Genomic DNA, 23,188 nt, shown 5'->3' with positions numbered 1-23,188 from the left:
ATTAGGGTCATAAATTTCGCGGCGGCAAAAGATCTTATAATCAAAACTACGTGTTTTAAGCACAAGAACATACACAAGGCAACGTGGACATCGCCGGACGGGGCCACACAGAACCAAATTGATCATCTCCTCATTGAAAAAAGACGTCATACTAATGTTCTTGACGTAAGGGCTTACAGAGGGGCAGATAGCGACTCGGACCACTTCCTAGTAGTAGCCAAATTAAGAGCTAGACTAGTAGCGAATCAAAATAGTAAGCGAGCAAACAAGGTAGAAAGCTTCGATATTGAGAAACTACGAGATAGAACAGAGCGAATTAGGTACCAGATAGAAATTAATAACAGGTTTCAGGCACTTGAAGAAGCAAACACATCGCCGGAGGGGAATGACGAACCGAATAGCTTATGGGGGGACATCGAAAAAACGGTAAAAGAGGCCGCGAACAAAGTACTGGGTAAAAAGAAAAAGCCAAAGAGCAAACCATGGTTTGACGAAGAGTGCGAACTCTGGTTTGAAAGGCGCAAAAAGGCTAAATTAGATAGCTTACAAAATAGAAGCGATAGGACCGTAGAAGAGTATTCTAACGTAAGGAAACAGACGAGCGCGATCTACAGAAATAAGAAGCGGGAGTATCAAAAGAATCTTATTAGGAGAATAGAAACTAACAGTAAGGAAAATAACCCCCGCGAAATGTACAGAGGGATTAACGCCATCAGAAAGGGTTTTAGGAGTAGAGCGCAATTGATGAAGGACGAAAACGGGGACCTCGTAACAAATGACAACGAATTACTGTCGCTGTGGAAAAATTATTTCGATAAATTATTAAACGTGCACGAAAATAGCGAAGAATTAGGGGACGAAATTCACACTGCTGAACCCCACGTGGAGGAACCGAGCTACCAAGAAGTAGAGGCCGCGATTAAAAAACTAAAAAACAACAAAGCCGCGGGAAATGACTCTATACCAGCTGAGTTACTCAAATATGGGGGCGTCGAGCTCACTTTCAAAATCTATAAACTAGTATGTGCCATCTGGAAAAATGAAACAATACCCGAAAATTGGAAGGAATCTATCATTATACCGATTTTTAAAAAAGGGGATAAGACAGACTGCAATAACTATAGGGGTATTTCACTTTTAGCAACGTGCTACAAAGTTCTGTCAAACGTAATACAAGCTAGACTCACTCCATTCGCGGAAGATATAGTAGGAGATTATCAGTGCGGATTTCGGCGCAACAGATCGACGAGCGATCAAATGTTTACCATAAGACAGTTGTTAGAGAAAAAGTGGGAATTTTGCGAAACCATACACCAACTATTTATAGATTTTAAAAAAGCGTACGACTCTATTAAGCGAAGCAAAATATATCAAATTCTAGTACTTCTCGGTGTACCGAAAAAACTCGTGAGATTAATTCAAATATGTCTGAACGGAAGCACGAGAAAGGTCCGAGTAGGCGGTAATGTATCAGAACCCTTCTGGATGGGCTCTCTACGGTGCTGTTCAACTTAACGTTAGAGTATGCCGTTAGAAAAATGCAGGTTAGCCAGCTGGGCGCAACGCTTAATGGAACAACGCAGATACTAGGCTACGCAGATGATTTGGATATACTGGGGGATTGTAGGGAAACGGTAGCAAGAAACGCGGAAATCCTCATAAAAGCGGTGGAGTATACAGGGTTAGAAGTGAGTGAATCAAAAACAAAGTACATGATTGTGGATAAGCTAGGCATCTGCAGAGGGGAGGAAGATCTCAGAGTTGGGAATTTTACTTTTGAAAAGGTTAGCGAATTCAGGTATCTGGGTACGACCATAAATGATAGAAACGAGATTAATGTCGAAATAAATAAGAGACTCCATTCGGGTAATGCTTGCTTCTACGCCGTGAGTAATTTACTTAAGTCGAGGCTGTTGTCTAAAAACGTTAAAATAAGAATATACAGGACAATAATACTGCCGGTGGTTCTGTACGGGTGCGAAACGTGGGCTCTCGCTAAGCAGGCGGACAACCGTTTTAGGGTATTTGAAAATAAAGTCTTGCGAAAAATATACGGGCCGAAGAAAGATGAGGAAACCGGGGAATGGAGGAGACTACGCAATGATGAGTTACACAATCTGTACGCGTCACCAAATATTAACAGAATAATAAAATCGCGCAGATTGGGATGGGCAGGGCACGTAGCGAGAATGGGAGACGACCGTACGGCAGCGCGTGTCATGAAGGGCAGGCCGATGGTAACGCGACCTCTAGGTAGACCTAGGCGTAGATGGGAGGACAACGTAAAAGCGGATCTAGTAGAAATAGGACGGGTGGGTGTCGATCGGAGAGGTGCATCTTGGGTGGGGTTGACACAAGATAGGGCAGCGTGGAAGACTTGCGTAGATGAGGCGATGAACTTTCGAGTTCCAAATGCCATGTAAAAAAAAAAAACACGTATCATGGAAATACTAGATGTATTATTTATCCCGAAAAACAAACTGTAGTTTCGCGAAATCGTCTTCATCAATTTATCCACGTTTTCATCAAGATAACTACAATTCTATTCTATACTATACTATTTTCCAAAAATTCGACGAAGAAAATAAAGCAAAAATATACCAAGTAACCTGAATCAAAAATAAATTTTCTTTCGTATTTAAATGATAAATGTAAATTTTATTGCGTTATGTTTATATGGCTTGAAATAAAATAAACTTTCTCGCGATGATACAGCTTTAGAAAAAATCTATTTTTACACGTCTATTTTGACGTCAATAGCTAGGATAATAATGTGAAAAATCGAATTATGATATAGCACATACATCTATTCTCAGAAAAAGAATTATTGATTATCTATACTGAATATACTCTCCATTTGACTGCTTTAAAATTAATCAGAATTTCGTGATGTTAGATTCAAGTCGTGAATTTTTCAGATTATCTTACAGCTGTGCATTATAATTATAAATGTTGCATGCAATTTGTCGAGTTATAATCAATCAAACACTCGAATAAATATTGCAGACTAAAATTGAGTCTCATGTCTACATTTATCAATTATTGCACGTTGATTTTCTAATACTCCGTCGACATTAATTTTGATTTATCAAAACTATATGAGAAAATATACTTTCGACATATCTATCTTAAAATTGATTTTTCCTGTACAGCGCGCAATACTGTTTTGCAAATACCAACAATTCGATTGGCGATTATCGAATCTGACACCAGCGGCACTTTATGGTGATAGATAAAAATAAGAAAAATAAAATACTGAGAACTTCTACGAGCAAAGAAAGCCTTGGGTTATACACGCGAAAAAACCTGTCAGCCGTTTTCCTTCGTCGGCTGCTGTTTGCGCGAACTACGCGTATAAAAAGAAATCGTGAGCGCGTTTCGCACCTTGGCTCTTGCGTCCACTAAACGATCAGATCTGTATCAACGCGTGCACGTATATGAATGCAACATTTTAATAGAATCACGCAATGCGCTCTAGCTTCTTTATAGCTATTTCGCGCTTGCTGCGTTTGGCACTATGAAAATCATTGACTGTAATAACTTACTGCTAAGACGGATCTCTTCTTCTAATTTAACGTATAAAATACTGTGTACAATAAATTCTGACAAAACGGATCAAAGCTTAATGAAATTAAAAGAAATAACTAATCGATTTTCAATTATTTGCTGCAACATTGGTCTTGCTGCGCGTTTGGTCTTCAAAAACTGCATTATATTATACAAGGCTGATGCATATACAGCAAGTTTCGCCAAGTCGTTGAAATTGTGCGAGAGCGCGAATAGGACATGAACCGTCCTTCCTCGCTCACACGCCTCGTTTCCTCTTTCACGCGTACTTTGAAACGCGCCAAAGCCGCTGAACTCGCTTGGATTCCGATCGAGCTCATCAGGACGAATAGATTACGAACATCGATGTCCGGTCCGGTTTTATGCATGTTTCTTATTATTTTTTCGATATCTATAAATGCTAGATTGCGCGATTCTTTGCGTCATCGAGTTTTTGCGGGTACACCGATTTCATGACAGCTTTTTACATAAAGATGTGCGCCGTTTTTTACACGCGCAACATTTTGAATTTGATTTAAGGCTACTTACTATTGACTCAACGTTTTCAATAAAATTTATTCTAACAAATGGAGTAATAATGAGCTAATTTAGCAAACTGATGCTTAAATTGAATTCAAGGACGTATATTTAATAACGTTGGGCGTAAATTAGATGAATGATCAATCAATGAATGATCGATTTTGATCTTGATTAGAAATGAAATTCACATTATTTTTCGGTTTCACAATAAAGAGCTTAGTATAAATTAAGCGTCAAACAATACATACTAATAATTTTTTTGAAAACGAAAAATAGCAACTGTAAAAAATAGAGAGCCGCCATTACGTTTGAATTTCGACAAATTTTGCAACAACAGTTGGTTGCTTTGTTACTTTTTTGCGATCACGAACATTATACTTCAGAAAAAATATAATGAACGGAAATTCGCAGAGTCATCCGAGCGCGATAAGACTTTTTTTAGTCAAAAAAAAAATTCTAAATTACACGTGGAAATTGAAAAGTGGCATGACGATAAAGATTTCGACGTGTTAACGTGAGTAGGCATATTTATCTTGTTTGTAAACCTTGAACGTATAACGGTAAACTTAACTAATGCTATTTGTTGAAACGGAATTTTAATTCAAAAGTACACTTTTGAATTAATATTTGAACTTGCGGGGAGCTCGCGAGTACATAGTTCATGGAGAACTATGTCGCAGTTGAGGGTTTCTACATGGGATTATTAATATAGCCTACTGGTATGATTAATTTAACAGTAAAGGTTAAGTATACATGCATGAGATCGTTTGCATAACAAGCTGTTTATTTAGAATATTCGTATATATAGAGTGTTATAAAACTAACTAGACTACTGAAGCAGTGATTTATTAAAATTGTAATATATTTATTGTGGATGTTGTGAAATTATCTCGTTGATATATTAAAAAGTAAATTATAAAGCTTATTAGATTATTTGAAGATAATGTAGTAATACAGACACGTGTGCGTAAATCAAAATGATATAAATTTGTACAGTAAATATGAAACTGGTTCTTACTGTATCTGCACAATATCCCTATTGACGTACATCTGGTGAAAGAAAAGCCTCATTTCCTCCTAAGTCCATCAAAAGGCCTGTAAAGAGAAAGTTGATCAATGAAATTTAAGCCATTTAAAATTTACTGTAAATAGTCGACAATAAAAAATAACTAATATATTCTGTAACTTGAAAGCTTGACTTTGAAACTTTGATGGTAAATACACAAAGAATGTTTTAAAATGATAGTTTACTGCTTTTTGCACAAAATATAAGAGCAAGTTTCCCGAAGTATTGTAACTAAAAAACACCGCATATACTCGATGATAATAATATCGTCGCTCCCTACAAGAACTAGCAGAACTGAGATGTTCAACAAAGACTAGCACAAATCAAATGTTTTGCTTTTTACGTTTAGCAAAATCCATTCTCGTAAGAAAATCGGCGAAAAATTGAGTTGTACTAGTCTTCATATAGGGAACGAGGATATATAGTTGGGTCATAAAAAAACTAACAATAAGCTACGATGAAATTTAAATTCAAAGCAGAACGTCTATCGCAAATGTGGATCGTCGAACAAGACCTCGTAATTATTATACGGTACAATTTGAATTTTGTAATATCTCATAACTAAAGCGATTGTCATTTTTTCCTTGCGGTTATCCAACGCAGCATCTATATAATCACATTTAACAAGAATATGATTCCACGAGCGCGCGCGCGAAGAAAGCTCTCTATCTTCTCTCTCTTTCTTTTTCGAGTAAAAACAATCCGAACGAAGATTATTCAGCCCGAGTAGTGAGAGTAGCGACGACTACGACAACGGAAGGGGTTATACGAGGATAGAACGTAGAAGCGGAGAATATAAGAGGAGCTTAAGGCAAGCGGCTGCGACGGAGGGCAGAGAGTCGCGGGAACATCGCTGCTACTTTTTTCAGAGATAAAAGCCTCTCTGCTCGAGGAAAAAGATGGAAAGCAAGTGAGTGAGAGAAACCTGGAGCTCCCACGAGCCTCGAGAGAATAGTATACGATCACTGTGCATGAATCTGCACAAATCTAAGCTTTCTCGATTTTGTTGCAGCTTTCGAATTTTCATGCTGAGCCGAGCTAATGAAATTAGCTCAGCTTTACAAGTTATTCTTTAGATTATAGCAGTTATATATAAGATTTATTTCATTTTCTCTGCTGCTAGGTCTGTAAAAAATTCTAAAATATTTTTACTCTTGCGTTGATCTTGCCTTGAATTTCGATATTCTATTTTATCTAAACTGCTATATATTATGTGCAAAACTCGTGTATGTGCATATTTAGTTTCTTCTTCATATCGCCTTGGATATTCAAAATTGATATAAGACTAAAAGTGTTGAGAGATCCAAATCTTTATTAATTACTCAAAATAATTTTTATTTTAAAATACACAACTCAGATTATTCGACATTAATAACTTTAGAGTTTCTCTGAGGTTCCTAAAGGAGAAGCAGTCGAGGACGCATAAGGTCCAGAGCGAGGAAGTCGTCTGCTTAAGCTTAAAACAATGATCCTTTTTTAATATACTAGGAAATTTAAGTGCGCTTCGCGCACTCCTTATCATCTCATAATTAACATTTAATTTTTGCTGCCTGCTTAGAGCCAACAGTTTGAAGCGTTCGTAAGGTTATATAATAAAATCCGTATTTCTGATTCGCGTTCCTTAATTCTTGTACCAGGCTACCGATTCACAATTAAATGCTTCACAACAAAGCCCATCACTTTTTTAAGAGAGGATACATGTAGACTCGATCAGATGGCTAAGCTCTCCATGAAATCGGAGATGAGCGATGTGTCACAGCGCGCAGCGTCACGAACTCGAGCTATAGAACTAAAATCATAAAACTAAAAAGGGCCTTTCTTCCCTAGTCTCCGTTTACTACATCTGTTCAAGATTTGTCTTTGCAATACAAGCTATAGCATTTCCAACAACAAGTAATACGCCGAGACTATAAATTTAATAACTATGGGTAAAAGCTATTACGTTAAAACTTTAAAGATTTTTTGCGCAATCTCGTAGTACCTTTTTGAATGTAAAAATATGATGAATGTGAATTTCTATGAATCATTAATTGATTCCGTGAAATATCAACGAGTTTGGAACATATTTTCGCTCCTCCATTAGCTTTATTGGCTAGAATTAAAATGGTTGCTCAATTTAGTTCGCCGCAAATATCTCAAAAGTCGATTTTACAAATTCTTCATGAAAACTCTGCGTTTAATGCATTTTCGATTAATTTAACGACGTTTTCAATATGCTCATAAAGTTTTAGAGGAATAGCAATTTTCAACGAATCCTTATTCGTATTAAAAAGCTTACCAAACCAACTTCGTTAAAAAATATATTCTACTGATTTCAAACTAAATATTTTTGGATTAATCCGAGTACTTAATCTTTTATAACTTGTTTCCAAGTTTTCAGAATTTTCAAAATCAATAGAAGATTGTTCAAGATTTCATCTTATAACCTGATCTATAATATCTCAATAACATCTCAACATTCCTAAAAAGTTGAATTCGCACATTTGTTGAAATGAATCTTCGTATTTGCGTTCATAAACAAACAACTCAAAAACAATATGTTTGAGAAGTAGAACCAATATTCCGCAAGTTTCAAGCAAAAACGCAATGGGATAAGACCTGAGAGTGTTCGGCGAAACGCACTGGCGCGGGCGTATCATTCGAAGCCAATATTTCGAAAATTCCCAAGCAAACTTTTCGTCAACATCACGCGACGAATTGCCATTGTATAGGTATACCACTAAAAGTTTTCCCCTATTCTGCCGCGTCGCAATACGAGGCGAAGCGCAGGTACACGCACAGACGCATACATCGCTAATGCGGCCCATTAATAATGCGCGTGCGTATAAACATATATCGAGCGAAAAAGTTTGCACGCAGGTAGGCGCCGCGTGCACATAACGCGAATCCAATATGTATAGACTCTCGCTGTGCGAACGTGTACATGCAGAGGCAGCCACGTCGCTTCGAGGTACACATGCAGTCTACAGACGACGACGACGCGAAATGGCTAAAGACGCCTCTCGTGTAATGCGGACATCACATTACCGCAAATGCGTATCATTTGTCGCGCGCCGCCAAGAGAGGCGAGAGAGTCGCGCAAGGCTACGGCAGAGAAGCACGCTCTCTTCGCACTGGACTCGCTTTCTCGGGTCGTTCACTTGTTTACAATGTTCGTTCATCGGCATCAAAACCCTGCTGTACAAAGTAAGGGCAAAATCAGAAGCACTGCTCGGGACGACCACTGCAGGAGTGTGCCCGCAGTAAAGAGGCATCGCCCTTTTATTAATAAACAAGCCCAGCAAGGCAAACACGCCGGACATTGAGCGCGCAAGTGACTCGACGACGAGGAGGCACGCACAAGTGGAGAGCGCGCGCGCGAGAGAGAGAGAGAGAGAGGGGGGGGGGAGACGAGACAAGAATCACCGGCACTTCCGGCTCTCGTCATTGTTCCTCCCGAGCCGGCGCGTACGGCGCACACACGCGTGCGCTCCTCGGAGGAAAAAGGGCCGGAAGCGAGAGCCGCAGCCGCACTCGTTAGAATTTACGCTTTTTGCGCGTACGTATGTACGCGCTCCCCCGCAAGTACGCATATGCACCAGCCCGCGGAGAGCCGGCGATGAGAAAAACGCTCCGGCGCGGATTAATGGATGGCACAGCACGCGGCGGCGGGGAAACTCGTAATTGCCGCCGGTAAATTATATCATTAGACTCTCTCTGCAGCTACTGCACACTCGCGCTATCTCCATACGCCTGGATTGATTTTGCCTCCCGAACACACGCGTGTGAGAACTGTTTGCGCTACACGCGATCATAATAACTACACTATATCAGCTGCTCGTCCTCGCTGCCTGATCCTCTGTCGCTCGTTTGTTTTTTCTTTTCACGGCGCTTTTTCCAGTTTGCCGCCAACGCCAAGCGCACACTACGCGCATCCCGTAAACAAGCACCGTTGCGGGAATTTTTTAATCAACGCCGCCGACGCACGAGCTTTGCGTAGCTTGTTACGCGCGAATACATTATAAGTTTTTGCGGTTCGGCTTTTGATTCCGCGGAGGGAGAGCTGCGCGTTTGTGCGCCTCGATTAATCGTGTGGGAACGAATGAGTACACGGCGCGATTTTTCCATCGACGCCTTTTTAACGGGACGTAGAACCGAGGCAGCAATGCGTCTTTTTCGCTCGCGATGCACTTTCTGTGTTGCGCGTGACCGTGGAGTTAATGCGCTTTTAAAAATGACTGCGCTCTAAAAGGGACGAGTCCGTACAAAAAGTTTTATCGTTTTTAATTTCTCATTTTATATGTCAAATCGAATAAGAAATCCACTTTAGCCGCGGCGATTCTCGTCCTGCCAGTCCGATAATAATAATCCGCTAAAATTTATCGGTACATTACCGTTCTTCATCGAATTATGCCTTATAAATGCCCGATACCAGAGCTGAAATCGCATTCAAAAATTGATCTAGCATTCTGCGAATGCCAGGATTTGTTAAGAGAATTTCATATCTGTCCCGATGTAGAGTAATTATATTTTCCGCTTATCGAGTGGAAAGCCCCAATGCAAAAAGCTTCCTTCCAATTTTTACTCCAAGCGCCACGGGTAAAGTTATCGAGAGACGAGAACGTTTATTTAATTTTCGATATACACACTCTGCGGATAAAAAATCCGAGCATCGGCGTTTCGATCGGGTTAACCGAAAAAATTCCATACCCGAGATTGTACCCCCAGACTTCTCTCTAGAAAATAGTCTCGCCTGCCCGCGCGCTGGCAAAACTTTCTTTTATCTGAAATTACTTCGATACACCATTATTGAAATTGATACTCGTAAAACAATATTATAAATCAGACCGCTGCTTGATTAAAGTGCGTATAGAGTTTTTATGTCCTTCGCTACGCACGAGACTTTCCTATCGCGGATTTGAATATTTTCATGATAAACATTTGATGACGAAATATTTTCGAACGTTGCAAAAAGTTATGACATCTATAACGCGATGGCTCAACTCTTTGAACGTGTGAGCTTGCTCAAGCACTCGACGGTTTTGCAATCCAATGTACACGGCTCTCGATGTATTAGAGAAAGAGCTGATGAGAATTCCCCGAGAGGATCCTTTAAATCGAATATATATATATATATATATATATATATATATATATATATATATATAGCTCTCGTCCGAAGAATAAATAATCTGTAGTTTGCATCGGTCAGCGCTCGCTCGCCTGTTCCGGATTTCCTTCAGCCGAAATCGTCACGTTTCGCTCGGCGAAATTTCATATTTCATGCGCTCGAATCCCCCAGCCTGAAAAATTTCTGCGATGCGGAGAAAAACGGCACAAGCGAGGCTTCGATGAGGCCGAAAAAGTAAACGATAGCATAATACTGACGAAATCAACGAAGGCGTGAAAAATCCGCACTGATCGTTCGAGGTTTGCGTAAAGCGCGCAAAACTGTGCCGTTGCACGAATAGAATATTATTACACGCGTCGAAGGGGCTGCGCGTTTTTTCGAATACTTCGAATCAGTCGTTATTGCCGGGCCGACTGTTTGCGCAAACTATCCAGCCGAACGGAACTATTTAACGATTTTTATGCTTATTATTCGTTTCGGCTAATTTTTCGAACGACGATTGAATGCGAAACCGCAGAAGTAGGTCAAACGGTTAACACGCCACCGCAATCCAAGTTAAGAACCAAATTGATAGCACCGAAAGTTTGACATAGCTTTTAGCGATGATTCGGTTTATTATTTTTACTTCATGCACCGATTAAACCGATCAGCGAGTCTATAGCAACCAGCTTATTTTCGACCGGCAATCGAGTAATGATACTAGAGCAGATTTGCAAGTTTTTAAATAAGTTATTTTATTTTCATATCGACTCAGCTTCGTAAGAAATAACGACTCGCGATGAAAATACCGATGACCACGCGAGTTGATTAAAAACCACATTTAGATCACAAATTTTATATTGCAAAATAGTGTATATTCTCACTAAAAATGTACATCGAATTTAACCAGAAGTGCTCTGTTAATAAGGATAATTGGATCGCACGTCGAATCAATCGAATGATTTACGTCACTTCCGAATCAACCTACTCGAAGCTTCATTTCTGTTCGGAGCTAGTCGAGCAGAAATGAAAAAGGACGTCGTGCGTTCGAAGATAAATTTACTCTTTACTCAATATAAGTGGCATTGCTTTATCTTTCATTATTGAAACGAAAGTCGTGTATGAGGAGTCTATATTCAAGTCGATAAATGTCTTTTATTGCTCGACAAAAATACAGCAGTTTCCTATAGGATCAAAAGAGAAACCAGCTAGAAAGGGAAAAAAAGTTGTGCACTTATACGTGGCTGCGTTGCTATTGATTTCTTATTGGCAATGAACACACGTTCCATATAGAAATAGCTGAGACTGGTATGAAGGAGGTTTAATTTTCGAAATCGATACATCTAAAATTGGAGTCGAGTCTTCCGTAACGATGCATTGTTTCGCGGAAAAGGGCTGGCGACGTGTCAAATAAATATTTGAACGCGGACAGTAGCATGCAATACATGTACATGAATATTTGTCGAGGTGAATTGTTCGGAAGTTTCGATGCTTTGAACAACTTAATCAACCTGACGGGGGTAGCGAAGGGTAAGCAATCGCGTCCCCGCGAGCAGAGACACAAATTCGATTCGCTACGAAGTACAAGAGTTAACACAGCGATAGCGATGATTAATTTTTCCATCGATGTTTTTTCAACGCTCGAACGGGAGCGCTAAATCGCTGCAGTCGCTCCGCAGACAAAGAAGAAAAAGGCGGCTGCTCTTTTTTCCGGGAAATCGCTCGAACAAGAGCATAGTCGGCGCCGTTGGATAAATAATTGACTGACTTCGGCAGGAAAGAAGGTATTTCGCAAGATAACGATAACCCCCGGATATCTGGCGCAGAAAACTGACAGATAATTGAGCTCTGTTTTCCAAAGAGAGATTTCTAGAAAATATGCACGCCGCCGCCGTGGCCGAGATAAGCTCGTAATGCGCTGAAAACGCCTGCGTCTGTGTGAGTTAGAGAGAGAGAGAGAGAGAGAGAGAGAGAGAGAGAGAGAGAGAGAGAGAGAGAGAGAGAGAGAGAGAGAGAGAGAGAGGGAGATTGATTTTGCAGCGCTTGATTCGTTTTCGCCGAGCGATCCTCTCAGGTCCGCAGTCGTGCGCGGCCAAGTTGACAGTCGCTGGAGCCGGCGCGCGACAAATGACCATTGATCGCGCTTTTATCTCGCGCCGAAGTGTCGAAGAAAAGCCGGCCGTAATATCGCCAGCGATATCCGTCGTCGTCGTCGTCGTGGGAACACGCGCGCGCTTTCGAGCGCATCGAATAAATCTGCCGCTGAATAATTATGCGCAGCTTTAACTGCGTGCCGCGCAGCACGGACAGCCCGTCACGTTCCGACGACTATGCCGGTCATTTGTCACGATTAATTAATGAACTCGGCGCGCGTTACAACAATCGCGCCCGACTCGTTAAAATATTGACGGCTTTCAGCAAATTGATCGTCAGCAGCTTTCAGCTCGCTGCAACAAGTTATTTATTTTAATCATCGTCATTAAGCCCCGCCGGCCGGGCTTCCAATTCGCTGCTGTTCTACCGAATCTAATTGACTTTTCAGAGCTTGAATATCTGTACACTCACACATACATACACACACACACACACACACACATACACATACGAGTCTCTCGCCTTTCGTCGCCGATTATGCCCAGACGACGCGCAGCCTCCCGGTGCAGCGAGCGTCTCTAAAGAAGTAGATGCAGTTTTTAATTGGAGAGCAGTCGAGTGTCCGGTGTACGACGGGCTCAATTCAAAAAAATGATGTGCGCGTCGCATTTACACGTGCGAGGAAGAGACGCACGCATAGTAATTATTTTTCGGCATTTTAGCATTATTCGCCCGCGGCCGGCAGTGCATTCACGCCGGTAATTAGAGCCGAATTTTCATTAATTCCCGCGGTCCGCGTGAGCGAAGAGCAGGAAGAGCGGGTTACGTTTGGCCGCCTCTCCGCGTCTAGCAGGGGGGGGGGGATAAATTCAGCCCCGCGAATTTTCAAGTTTTCCCGCCTTTTTACGCCACGGAGCAGCGCGCGCGACTCACGAGATTATCCTCGGCCGCGCCGCCGCTGTTTGTGTCTCTAATTTCTGTAAACAGCGCTGTTCAGGCGCGCTGGCGGAGGATTTTCAGCTGAAATTCATTACAATTATAAGCCGCTTATGGAGCTGAATTATGAATGTTCTTGACGTCGTTTGGCTAGCTGGATTACTTTCGGTTAAACGTAACGCGAAAGTTTACTTGACTGGCAGAGTTGCGCGTTTGAGCCGGCCACGACTTGCGCGTGTCTGACGATTATGAGCTGTAGCACTACTCGAGAGGTGCCCATACATACGTATGCTCGCATGCTATTTTAACGAAATGGAAAGAATAACAAAAGCAATTAAAATTAGCGTCCCCCACGTGCGCGGCAATTTCACGCGCGAGGAATATTCTATATTCGTTATCAATGTTTAAAATAACGGCGAGTTATTGAGTCATTTGTACGCTCAAATTGAAAACAAATAGTTGCTCGTTAAAGTCAATGGTTTCATTCCAAACATCAGGCAGTGATGAAATTTGAAGTGAAAATCAATACGCGCGGAGTCCGTCCATAATAGAATTTCGAAACGATTCGGAGCGCAATAATTTGATGCGGAAACCTCGTTATAACTCTTTCGATTGAAAATACGCGCCGATTTTCCGAAGAAGCCGGCCGCTGCAGTACTTATATGCGTCGAAAGCAAATACACACACTTCCATCCGACGTTCTTTTCACCGGACTTGGAGAAAGAATTGCCGAATATTGCGTGTATAGATAAAGAGTCGCCGGAACAAGCGTGTGCGGAAAGCCAGGAAACGCGCTTTTCGAACGCACCGCGCCATACGTATACTCTCTTAAATTAATGTAGTGAAATCCACTACATTGTAGTGACTATTCACTATTCCCTTAAAGTGATAACTACGCAACTACAAAATAGTGAATATTCACTACACGAAATAAAGAAACTAAATTCACTGTACGAAGTAGTGAGTATTCACTGTTCCAAGTAGTGAATATTCAAGGTTTTAAACAGTGAATATTAGCTGTTTTTCAATAGTGTAGCTTCAATCAATTGATGAATTTTCACTACAAGAAACAGTGAATACTCACTACTTGTAACAGTTAAAAATTATCGTATTTCAAAATTCGATTTTGTAGGTTACTCATGCTGAAATAATTACAAAAGAATTTTAAATGAACGTTAAGCTAGTTTATTATAAAGATTCATCGTCAGAAGCATCAGTTAGTGATTCGCAGTCAATCAACTGTTCATCTTTGATTGACGATAAATTTACATGGAGTGTAGTTACTGAACTGACTGCAGGCGTGTCAGATGTAATTTTATACACAAAACGCTGAATGAAATAAAAACAATTTCGCTTAGACGCGTCCACCTTAATCTGGCACAATAAATGCACAACCCGAGCACAAACAGCACAGGAGTAATTAGGTAATAGGTATAAGAGCTATATGGTAGAGGGATTCCTCAAACCAATTTAGAGTACGGCAACGGCGCTTTGAACTCTCGCGCGCCACTTGCTCTTCTTCCCCCCTCCCTCGCTGCCTCATTTTCTCATGCTCCCTTATGCACGCGGCTCTCGTGCGTACACAGTATAGCGTCCTTCCTCGCTTGTGTATTTCTCTATCTTCCCGGCGGATAATACGCTCTCTCCGGTGTTCCAGATCATTTCCCCCGTCTCGCTCTTTGCTCTTATTTCGAGTTTTTCGAAAGCTACTTCGCGGAAGGGAAATTCGCGGCGCGCACTCAAATAATTGATTTAATAAAGTGAAATTTCGCCTTTGAATTCGCGACGCAGGAGCAGCAGCAGCGGCGGCCGCGCTGTTTTCTATTTGGCTCTCGCGATTACGCATGCAATTATCCGTCTCGCGAAGTGAAACGCAAATTAAATCCGACGTTGATTATTTCGAGCACACCCTATATTATTCTGATCGCTCCTCGCACGAGCGTTCACCCATATTATATGCTACACCTATACAGCACACATCAGTCGTACAAATCCAACCGCCGACGGAGAAATCGAGAGTAGCGTGTGCCTATGCGCGCCTCGAATTACCCGCGAACTCTCGCGCGTCCCTTACGCGCATTATACAGGTATAGATAATTCACCGCTCTGCTCGCTCAGGGCCCCCGGCGTAATGACGAGCTTCCAGTGCGTGCGGTGCGCGAGCATCAATAAATTCACGCGCGTACGCGCGCGAAGACGCGCAAGCCCTCGGCTCATTCATTTTCCATATAACTCGCCGGGTGATGCACTCGTTTTTCTCGCGACACGGCCGGCGACGACAGCCCGCAGAGTGCATGCACTTATACGCGCAGGCGAGTGTATTCTATTCTTTGTTTTTCTCGGACGCGGGGCCGCTGAATTTTTCAGAGACATTGTATGCGCGCGCGGGGGGAAAGTTTCGCGCGGTCATGAAATGTTAATCCGACGAAGGCTTTAGCCTAGTAGTCTCCTCCCGCGAACGAGGCGATAGGAAAATTATAGACGGGCGCCGCGTGTATGTATCTATAACCATCGGGTAGAGCCAGTCCGCGCGGCGCGTCGCGTTATGCGTTACGTGGTCGGGGCGTGATTAATTTATTAGACGCTCCGATACAGAACGCATGTCGCAATTGTGCGCCGAGTTTGAAACAATTTTCATAGCGATGCATCGTCCGCCGGCGACTGACTTTTTGTGAGTATCGCGGCCGTGTGATCCGTGGACATGTGGCGGTAGGCGGGCAGAGGGAGAGCTAATGTTTCAAAGTCTCGGGGGTTGTTAACGAACTATTTTTTAGCGGTGGCTTGCTTTGCTGTCGGCTTCATGAAATTACCCCTCCTATGTGAACATTTTTTTATTGATCCCCGAGACAACCGTATTACGCTGCACTCGCCGCAGCTACACGCCACTGATCCATTCGCGTGAAAAATATTTTCCCGCGGACGGGCGTCTGAGATCGCGATCAGGAAAATACATTTCTATTATTATAAACAAGCCGCCCGAGCACCAATCGCCGCGGCGATTACGCACACGCCCGATGCAGTCGACTAACGCTTCTACCGCAGACTCGCGCGCGCCGGAAGGGATCAGCGCATGCAGAGAATATTTCGGACTTCCTCGCCGCGTCGCCTACGCTCTTACGGACTTGTCGGCAATACCGACACGATATTCCGCTGCTGTTATTCTTTCGCATTTTATTTGGCAAAATTCGATACGCGAAAACGCGTCGCTTTTTTAGAGCGGAATCGAAGCCGACGCGGTATGTGAAAGCTTCGTATTTTTATTTCGCCCCGAGTCGCAAAGGGTGTTGGCAGCAAATTGTTTCGCGTTTCGGTGTTTGCTCGGTATTATTCTAGAGCAGCGCAATCCATCGAGCGATATGTTGCCGTCGGTGTTGAAAAACCGGCCAATCACCGCACGTGGCCGCATAAGAATTGCGCACGCGGTGCTTCCCCGCGAGTAGGATGAAACGCAAAGGAGAGGAAAAAAGCCGCGGAGTCGCATGAGCTTCGAGTGGGGGTAAATGCGCGACGCAAAAAAGCCGAACGCCGTCGCGCAAGTCTCCCCCCGCGCGCGCGTGCGTCGCGACAATCGCAAAATCAATTTTCATTATTCGCTCAAAAGTCCGCTCTCGGCTCGGCATACACACGTGTGTCGGTGAGCGGCTGCAGTGACGTCAAGGCAAAAGGGGAGGCGAGAGCGTGTCGCGGCCCTGTACACATCCATCTTCTCTCTCTCTCTCTCTCTCTCTCTCTCTCTCTCTCTCTCTCTCTCTCTCTCTCTCTCTCTTTCTCTCTCCGAGAAAGTTGGCTCGCACGAACGCAGGACGTTCTCCGCTCGGTTGCGCCCAGGACGCGGCGCTTTTTACGATTTTTTCGTCCGCGGACGGGCGCCATAGGCGGCCTCGTAAAAATTTCGAGCGGACGTGTTCGCCGACTTTGTCGTGTCGAACTGAGCCGCGTGGCTCAAAACGGTCCCGTTTTGAGAAACGAGAGGGAAAAAACACTCGAAAGGCAGTGGAAAACAAATTGCTTTTCGAATCTGAGAAAGCACTCGCAGCGACTTTCACCTTTGCCGTATACAGAGCACGGCGTCTTTTAATTTAGAAATTGATTTATCTATTTAATGCTCCGATCCGCGAGCGAGCGCGCGCCTATAAGGTAATAGTTTTCGAAATCTAGGCTGCTGAAATAATGAAAAAGCAGCTCTAGTCGATTCTCGCCGGTATGTACGGCTGTGCCTCCCTGCGCGCTGGCGTTTCTTTACTTATCGCAATTTTCCGGGAAAAAGAGTAACCGTGCGCGCGGGTGGGGCCGCGGAGCGAAGCCTCGTGCACTCGCGCTGCGCGTCGCCGCGTCTAAAATAAGAAAGATGAGAGAGGGAGTAAGAGAGAGAGAGAGAGAGAGAGAGAGAGAGAGAGAGAGAGAGAGAGAGAGAGAGAGAGAGAGAGAGAGAGCGGAAGCGAAACAACGCGCGCGCATTGACTCTGCCCGTGCTTTTTATCGATTTTTAAGGAAACCTTTTACCGGCCGCCGGCCGCACTGGCGCCCGCGCACCTGTGCATAATACGTACTCGCGTAAACTTTCGCGACTCTCTCTCTCTCTCTCTCTCGAGCTTGCAACCGCGTGACGCAGTGCGAGAGGGACATTATGATGGATGCCTCAAAGGTGTGAAAACTGCACTCTTGCAGTTACTCGGCTTTGAGGGAATCTGCCTCGAAAATTGTCTTATGCGTCGTATCTGTACGACGGGCGCAGTGTGTACGTCCGACAATTTATGCTTTACTCTTTTCAAGATTTTAATTTAGATCAACTTTTCATGACCATGACATGCGAGTCGGAAAAAACCGATTACCAATCCTGTATTCCCGACGAGAGTTCGACTCTCAATTCTTTAATGGAAAAAGTTATAGGGACATCAAAATAAAAAAAAATGTTGAAACTAATAACTGTGTATATTGAAGTATGGGAAACCGATGCAGTTTGGCTTATTTTAATTTAAAAGTACATAATACCGCAAAAAATTGATCAAATCAGGAATGATGAAATTTCTCGTTAAATTGTATTGCGAATGATTATCCGAGCTTCTTTGCGGCTTTTGAAAAAAGCGCAAGCGAATCCGCTTTGCAGCATTGGGCATTTCCCTCCCTCGGCGTTGTCGCGCGATGATCAAGGAAAACTAAGTAGAGGTGAACCTAAAAAGGCGAGAGTGTAGGAGCGCGGAGCGGAGCCGATAGAACAAAATTTATAGCAAAACGAAAATGCGCCCGAGAGATATCGCGGAAAATTATTCTCATAATCGAATGCAAATTTCGATTGAAACGCAAACGATGCAGTCGCGGTGACAAGTTTAATAACTTTAGTGGAGTTCATTAAACTTTTTGACGTAGATCCCGCCTTTCCGCTCTTATTTTCCCCGGCCCTCGACTGCCCGGCGAGAAGAATCCCCGCCATTAAACACGTTAAAATACCAATTTCAAGTAAAATGCAAAACTTAACGAATTTTCGTATTCCACGCGCAGCTCTCCGCCTGCAGAGGCGCGGGTCGATGAGCTACAGAGCGATTAAAAAAAAGGAGCGAGCGAGCAGCGAGGAAAATGGAAACGTTAGGCGATCGGCGTTATAACCGATGAGATTAGCTTTTTCGGGCACACAGAGAACGCATTGCGCCGCGACAAAGGTTCGATTGCGCGCTCGCTCCTTTTTTGTCGCGGCGGCGGCATTTCGTCGCGTTCACCTTTTTGCGGAATGAGAGTAGAGAAGGAGAGCTCTCTCTCTCTCTCTCTCTCTCTCTCTCTCTCTCTCTCTCTCCCTCTCTCTCTTTCTCTCGCAATTAACGGGCCGAATATGAACGGCTGCAGAAATCCGCCGGCGGAGGATAAAAAACGCAGCGGAGCGCGGGCGAGCGAGCGCGTTGTCTAGATCAATACGATAATCGCGTATTTCCCGTCGTTACCGGCGCGCTATGGCCGCGCGGAGATATACCCGCGGGGCCGCGGAGAACGGAGGATGGAGGGTAAGAAAGAGAGGGACAGGAGGGGATGGAAATTGCGCGCCGGGGAATGAAAGTAACCGACTTTTTCTCTCTCGAGCGCGCGCGCGCGCTCGCGCTTCCCGCCGGTGCATTATTGGAAAAATCCTTGTTTGAGATTGATGCAATTTTTCGTGGGAAGGCTTTTTCTAGCGGAGCTTTGCATGAACGTTGATACAATAAATCTCCCCAGCGGATGCGTATATCTCGAGGTATGGCGCGCGCGGCGCGTATCGAAAAAATTATACCTGTCGATCCTCCGCTCTGCATCTTTCGTTACTGGCTCTTCGTTAATATAATAATTCAGCGGGATAGTCGATCAGAGTTTCGAAAATTCGATCGTCGATCTCGGAAGACCAAACGCGCGGATGCAAAAACTTCAATCAATCTCGAACAAAACCGTGTGCCCGAAGGCAGCGAAGATTTCAAAGTCTTAATTTCCCAGAAGATAATAAAGCGAGTTATCCCGAATTTCCAATTTGAGCGGCGGAATGAAGTTTCGAGCGGGAGAGACGAAAAAAGGAGACGGGGACATATTTCCATTCATCCGCGAATTTATGCATATAAAGCGCACAAAGCCCGAGCGGGGACGTATCTGTCGAGTTGGGGAAAACTATTTAACGAAACAGGGAACAAATTCCAATCATATCCGGGCTCAAACGTTCTCTCGAAGGCTCGCGTCCGCTCTTCCCCTTTCAATCGACGTTCAAACACAATCATTTCCTGAAAAGCGTCGTCGTCGCCAGTCCACCTCATCCCCGTCCAGTGTCCGTCTATTTTTCTTTTCAGCTTGCCGCCTGCTCCCTCCCCCGCACCAGTCCCCGTCTCCCTCTCTCCTTCCCGCGATACACGTACGCGCGTATTCGAAAAACGCGATCTTGTGATCGAGGCGCATGCGCGCGCGCGAAAAGGCAGGAAGATGAAGCGCTCCGGGCGCTAATTCCTTTTGCTCCTTCGTGCGCGCGAGCAGCTGCACACGGCTTCATATACTGGGAATGGGAAAATGCGCGCGCTGATTTATCTGCGTAATGCGCGCATCTTCTTACGCTACGAGAGTTTAATTGTTCTGATGATACGTTGAGGCGCGCGCTGTTCGTTAAGGTGCAAGCGCCGAGAGAGTAAACGAGCGCTCGCGGAATTTATTTTGCAAATGACTCCGCTCTCGAACATTACACAGCTCCGAATGGATTAATTGCAAGGGCGAAATGGGCCTCACGATTTAATCGCACAGATTCGCTGCCTCGAACAGCGAATTTCATTTTTCCGCATATCGAGATTTCTTCGCCGATGCGTTGGACTTATAAAGTTGTGAATCCCGCGTATGTTGCTCCGAAGGAATTTCAATTCACGGCCAAATTTTCACGGGACCAATACATGGGAAGCAAGTCGCCGGTCAAACGCGCGGAGGATTTACATGAAAATTGACCCTAAAGATTGTCGCGTATCCCTGATTGCATTTGCATTTCGGCCGGCGTTTTGAATTCGGAAAATTTTTCTATCTCAAATTTCGAAATCGACGCACGCAGGCATCATCGGAAAGCAATTTATATGTAAATCCAATTAACTTCCGCATTTCTGACTCGCTACATTTCAATACTTCGCTCTATTTTCAATTTTGAAAAACGGACAGTACTGAGCGAGGCTTTATTTTTTTCAGCCCCCGGTGCGCAACCGGTCGATTTTTACATAATCCATTTGTCGCGCAAAGTTGCGGAAAAAGAGAAACGTTCAATGTTCAAAAGTTTCCAAGATATCATTGTTGCATCGTATGTACAAAGATTTTACTTAGTATTGGGAGCAAGACAGCATAGTATAGTTTTTAATGTGTATAATGCAAAAGGGTGCATAATTACAGGTCGACAGTCGTGCGGATATTATCTTATGTCCACATAATTAGAAAAATGTATTTCTGTGTTACAAGTAAAAAAAATATACCGTATAAGATAAATGTCACACACAACTCGTCGCTTGTTATCAATATTGACCCGGCCAGCTCGCTCAATACTTAAGGCTTCGTTTTTAAAATTTGATTCGCGGAACGTTTATTAGCTTAGCTGTAATCTTGGCATAGTTTTTTCTAAATAATTTAGACGCTTACTATTACGCCATGCAGCTATCTTGGATAAAATTTTCGAAATCTATGAATTTTGACTTTCGCGGATCTGACGCGTTTGAAAATAAAATCTAGAGTTAATGGCAAACGAATCAAACACACCTGTGTTTAGGATTATGGATTCTCAAGCAGCGTGAATCCTACTCTCTTAAAAAAATGATGGCTTTGGTTGTGAAGCATTTAATACGTGATTCTGATTGGTTGCTGGTTGGTTGCCTAGGCAACGAGATCAGGACCGCGCTTTAAATTCATAACCCTCAAAACAGTCATATCTCATAACCCTGGTAAAAATGTTTGAGGTGTTTAAAATGAAATGTGGAAACCTTGATAACAGATAAAATATATGTAATATAACTAGCAAGAAATTTTAAAAATTAATCATTACCAAGAGTGTGTAGTATTACAACATGTGTATTGAAAAGTGGCACCCTAACCCCATTTGAAGTAGTAATAAAATTTGTGAATATTATTTTGTTTTTTGAAATGTCAGTGAGAAGTTCAATTAAAAGAATAAAGAGTTTGAAGATATACTGTGTCTCAGTGCCCAAAGTCGCCCTCGGTGTGGTTTGAGAGGTGAATTTAAAGAAAAGTTCAGTATCCGAGTCAGTAAGTTTAAGTCTATCATTATACAATGCTCTTTGAATTGTAAAAAGGCTACTAGACATGTTACCTAGAAATATGTAACCTAGATGATTCTGATTTAACTGTTTTCGTTCATATTTTCATATCCAGACTCAAGCGAATTTTTTAATTGTGCAGGTCAAATTTTACTTATAGCCAGTTACGCAGAAACTATACTATCTCTAGCACATTGTATTTCTGGTTTCTAGCATATTTTTACATGGAGAAAGTGATAAATGTTTTGGCTTTTTTGTCAAGGTATTAGGTAATTAGAATTTTGACTTTTAATAGTTGTGAGAGATTTGCAGAAAAAATGCAAAAATGGAGAAACAGGTATCGGTATCAAAATCTCTCACAAATGTTAAAAGTCAAAATTCTAATTAATGTCTTGACAAAAAAGCTAAAATACTTATCACTTTCTTCATGTTAAAATACACTGGAAACCAGAAATACAATGTGCTAGAGATGGTAGTTTCTGTGCAACTGTCTACAAGCAAAATTTGATACGCTAAATTAAAAAATTCATATGGACCTTGCTGTGAAAACATGAATGAAAACAGTTAAATCATAATCATGTAGGTTACATGTTTTCTAGGTAGCATAGTAAGTATCTGTGTAAAATTTCAGTTGTATAGCTTTTTTATAATGCAAATAAATGGCATTTTAATGATAGACAAACCCACTGACTCTTATACTGAACTTTTCTTCAAATTCACTATTCAAACCAATGATGACGACATTGAGCATTATTAATATATTTATTAAAAAATAGTTTTGAGGGATTTAGTAATATGTTACATGCTTATAAAATATTAGCAGACGTTAGTGTGCCGCCCAACACTTATGGTAGATTTTCTACCAGTGTTATTAGACAGAGATAGAATCAAGAGCGCGCGAAGCGCGCCTTCATTCCTAGTCCTAATTCAAATCCAGTTACTTGCGCAGCTTTCGATGTTTAATGCATGCTCCGAAAAAGTATTGACCGCAGGTGTTTTCTTTAACGGTATAAAATAGCACGCATAAATTACCGCTCATACCAATAAACTGCAGCCACGCGGGTCAATTTGCTGATGTTCTGCGTTGCAATGCCGGAGCTCTGTTGTATAATTACACTTTCATAATATTTTTAATCCGGATCGCGGAATTTATGTATTGCAAACAAAATGATAACGCGT

The 23,188-nt window shown here is 42.7% G+C and overlaps 1 protein-coding gene across 24 annotated transcripts in view; it reads right to left on the bottom strand.

Moving 5' to 3' along the window:
• LOC100116237 (longitudinals lacking protein, isoforms N/O/W/X/Y) overlaps positions 1-23,188 on the bottom strand; it is a 175,681-nt gene that overhangs the window by 116,339 nt on the left and 36,154 nt on the right. For 23 of the 24 annotated variants that reach the window (XM_008204142.4, XM_031928493.2, XM_032602209.1 and 20 more), the window contains one exon: positions 5,105-5,181. The exons of the other annotated variant lie outside the window; for it this stretch is intronic. The gene's annotated coding sequence lies outside the window, so the exon portion shown is untranslated. The remainder of the gene's footprint in view (positions 1-5,104; positions 5,182-23,188) is intronic. 24 annotated transcript variants of the gene reach the window in all.

The sequence above is a fragment of the Nasonia vitripennis genome, chromosome 1, assembly GCF_009193385.2.
Source record: "Nasonia vitripennis strain AsymCx chromosome 1, Nvit_psr_1.1, whole genome shotgun sequence".
In the NCBI taxonomy this organism is placed as follows: domain Eukaryota; kingdom Metazoa; phylum Arthropoda; class Insecta; order Hymenoptera; family Pteromalidae; genus Nasonia; species Nasonia vitripennis.
This window is presented reverse-complemented; position numbering and strand designations above follow the sequence as displayed.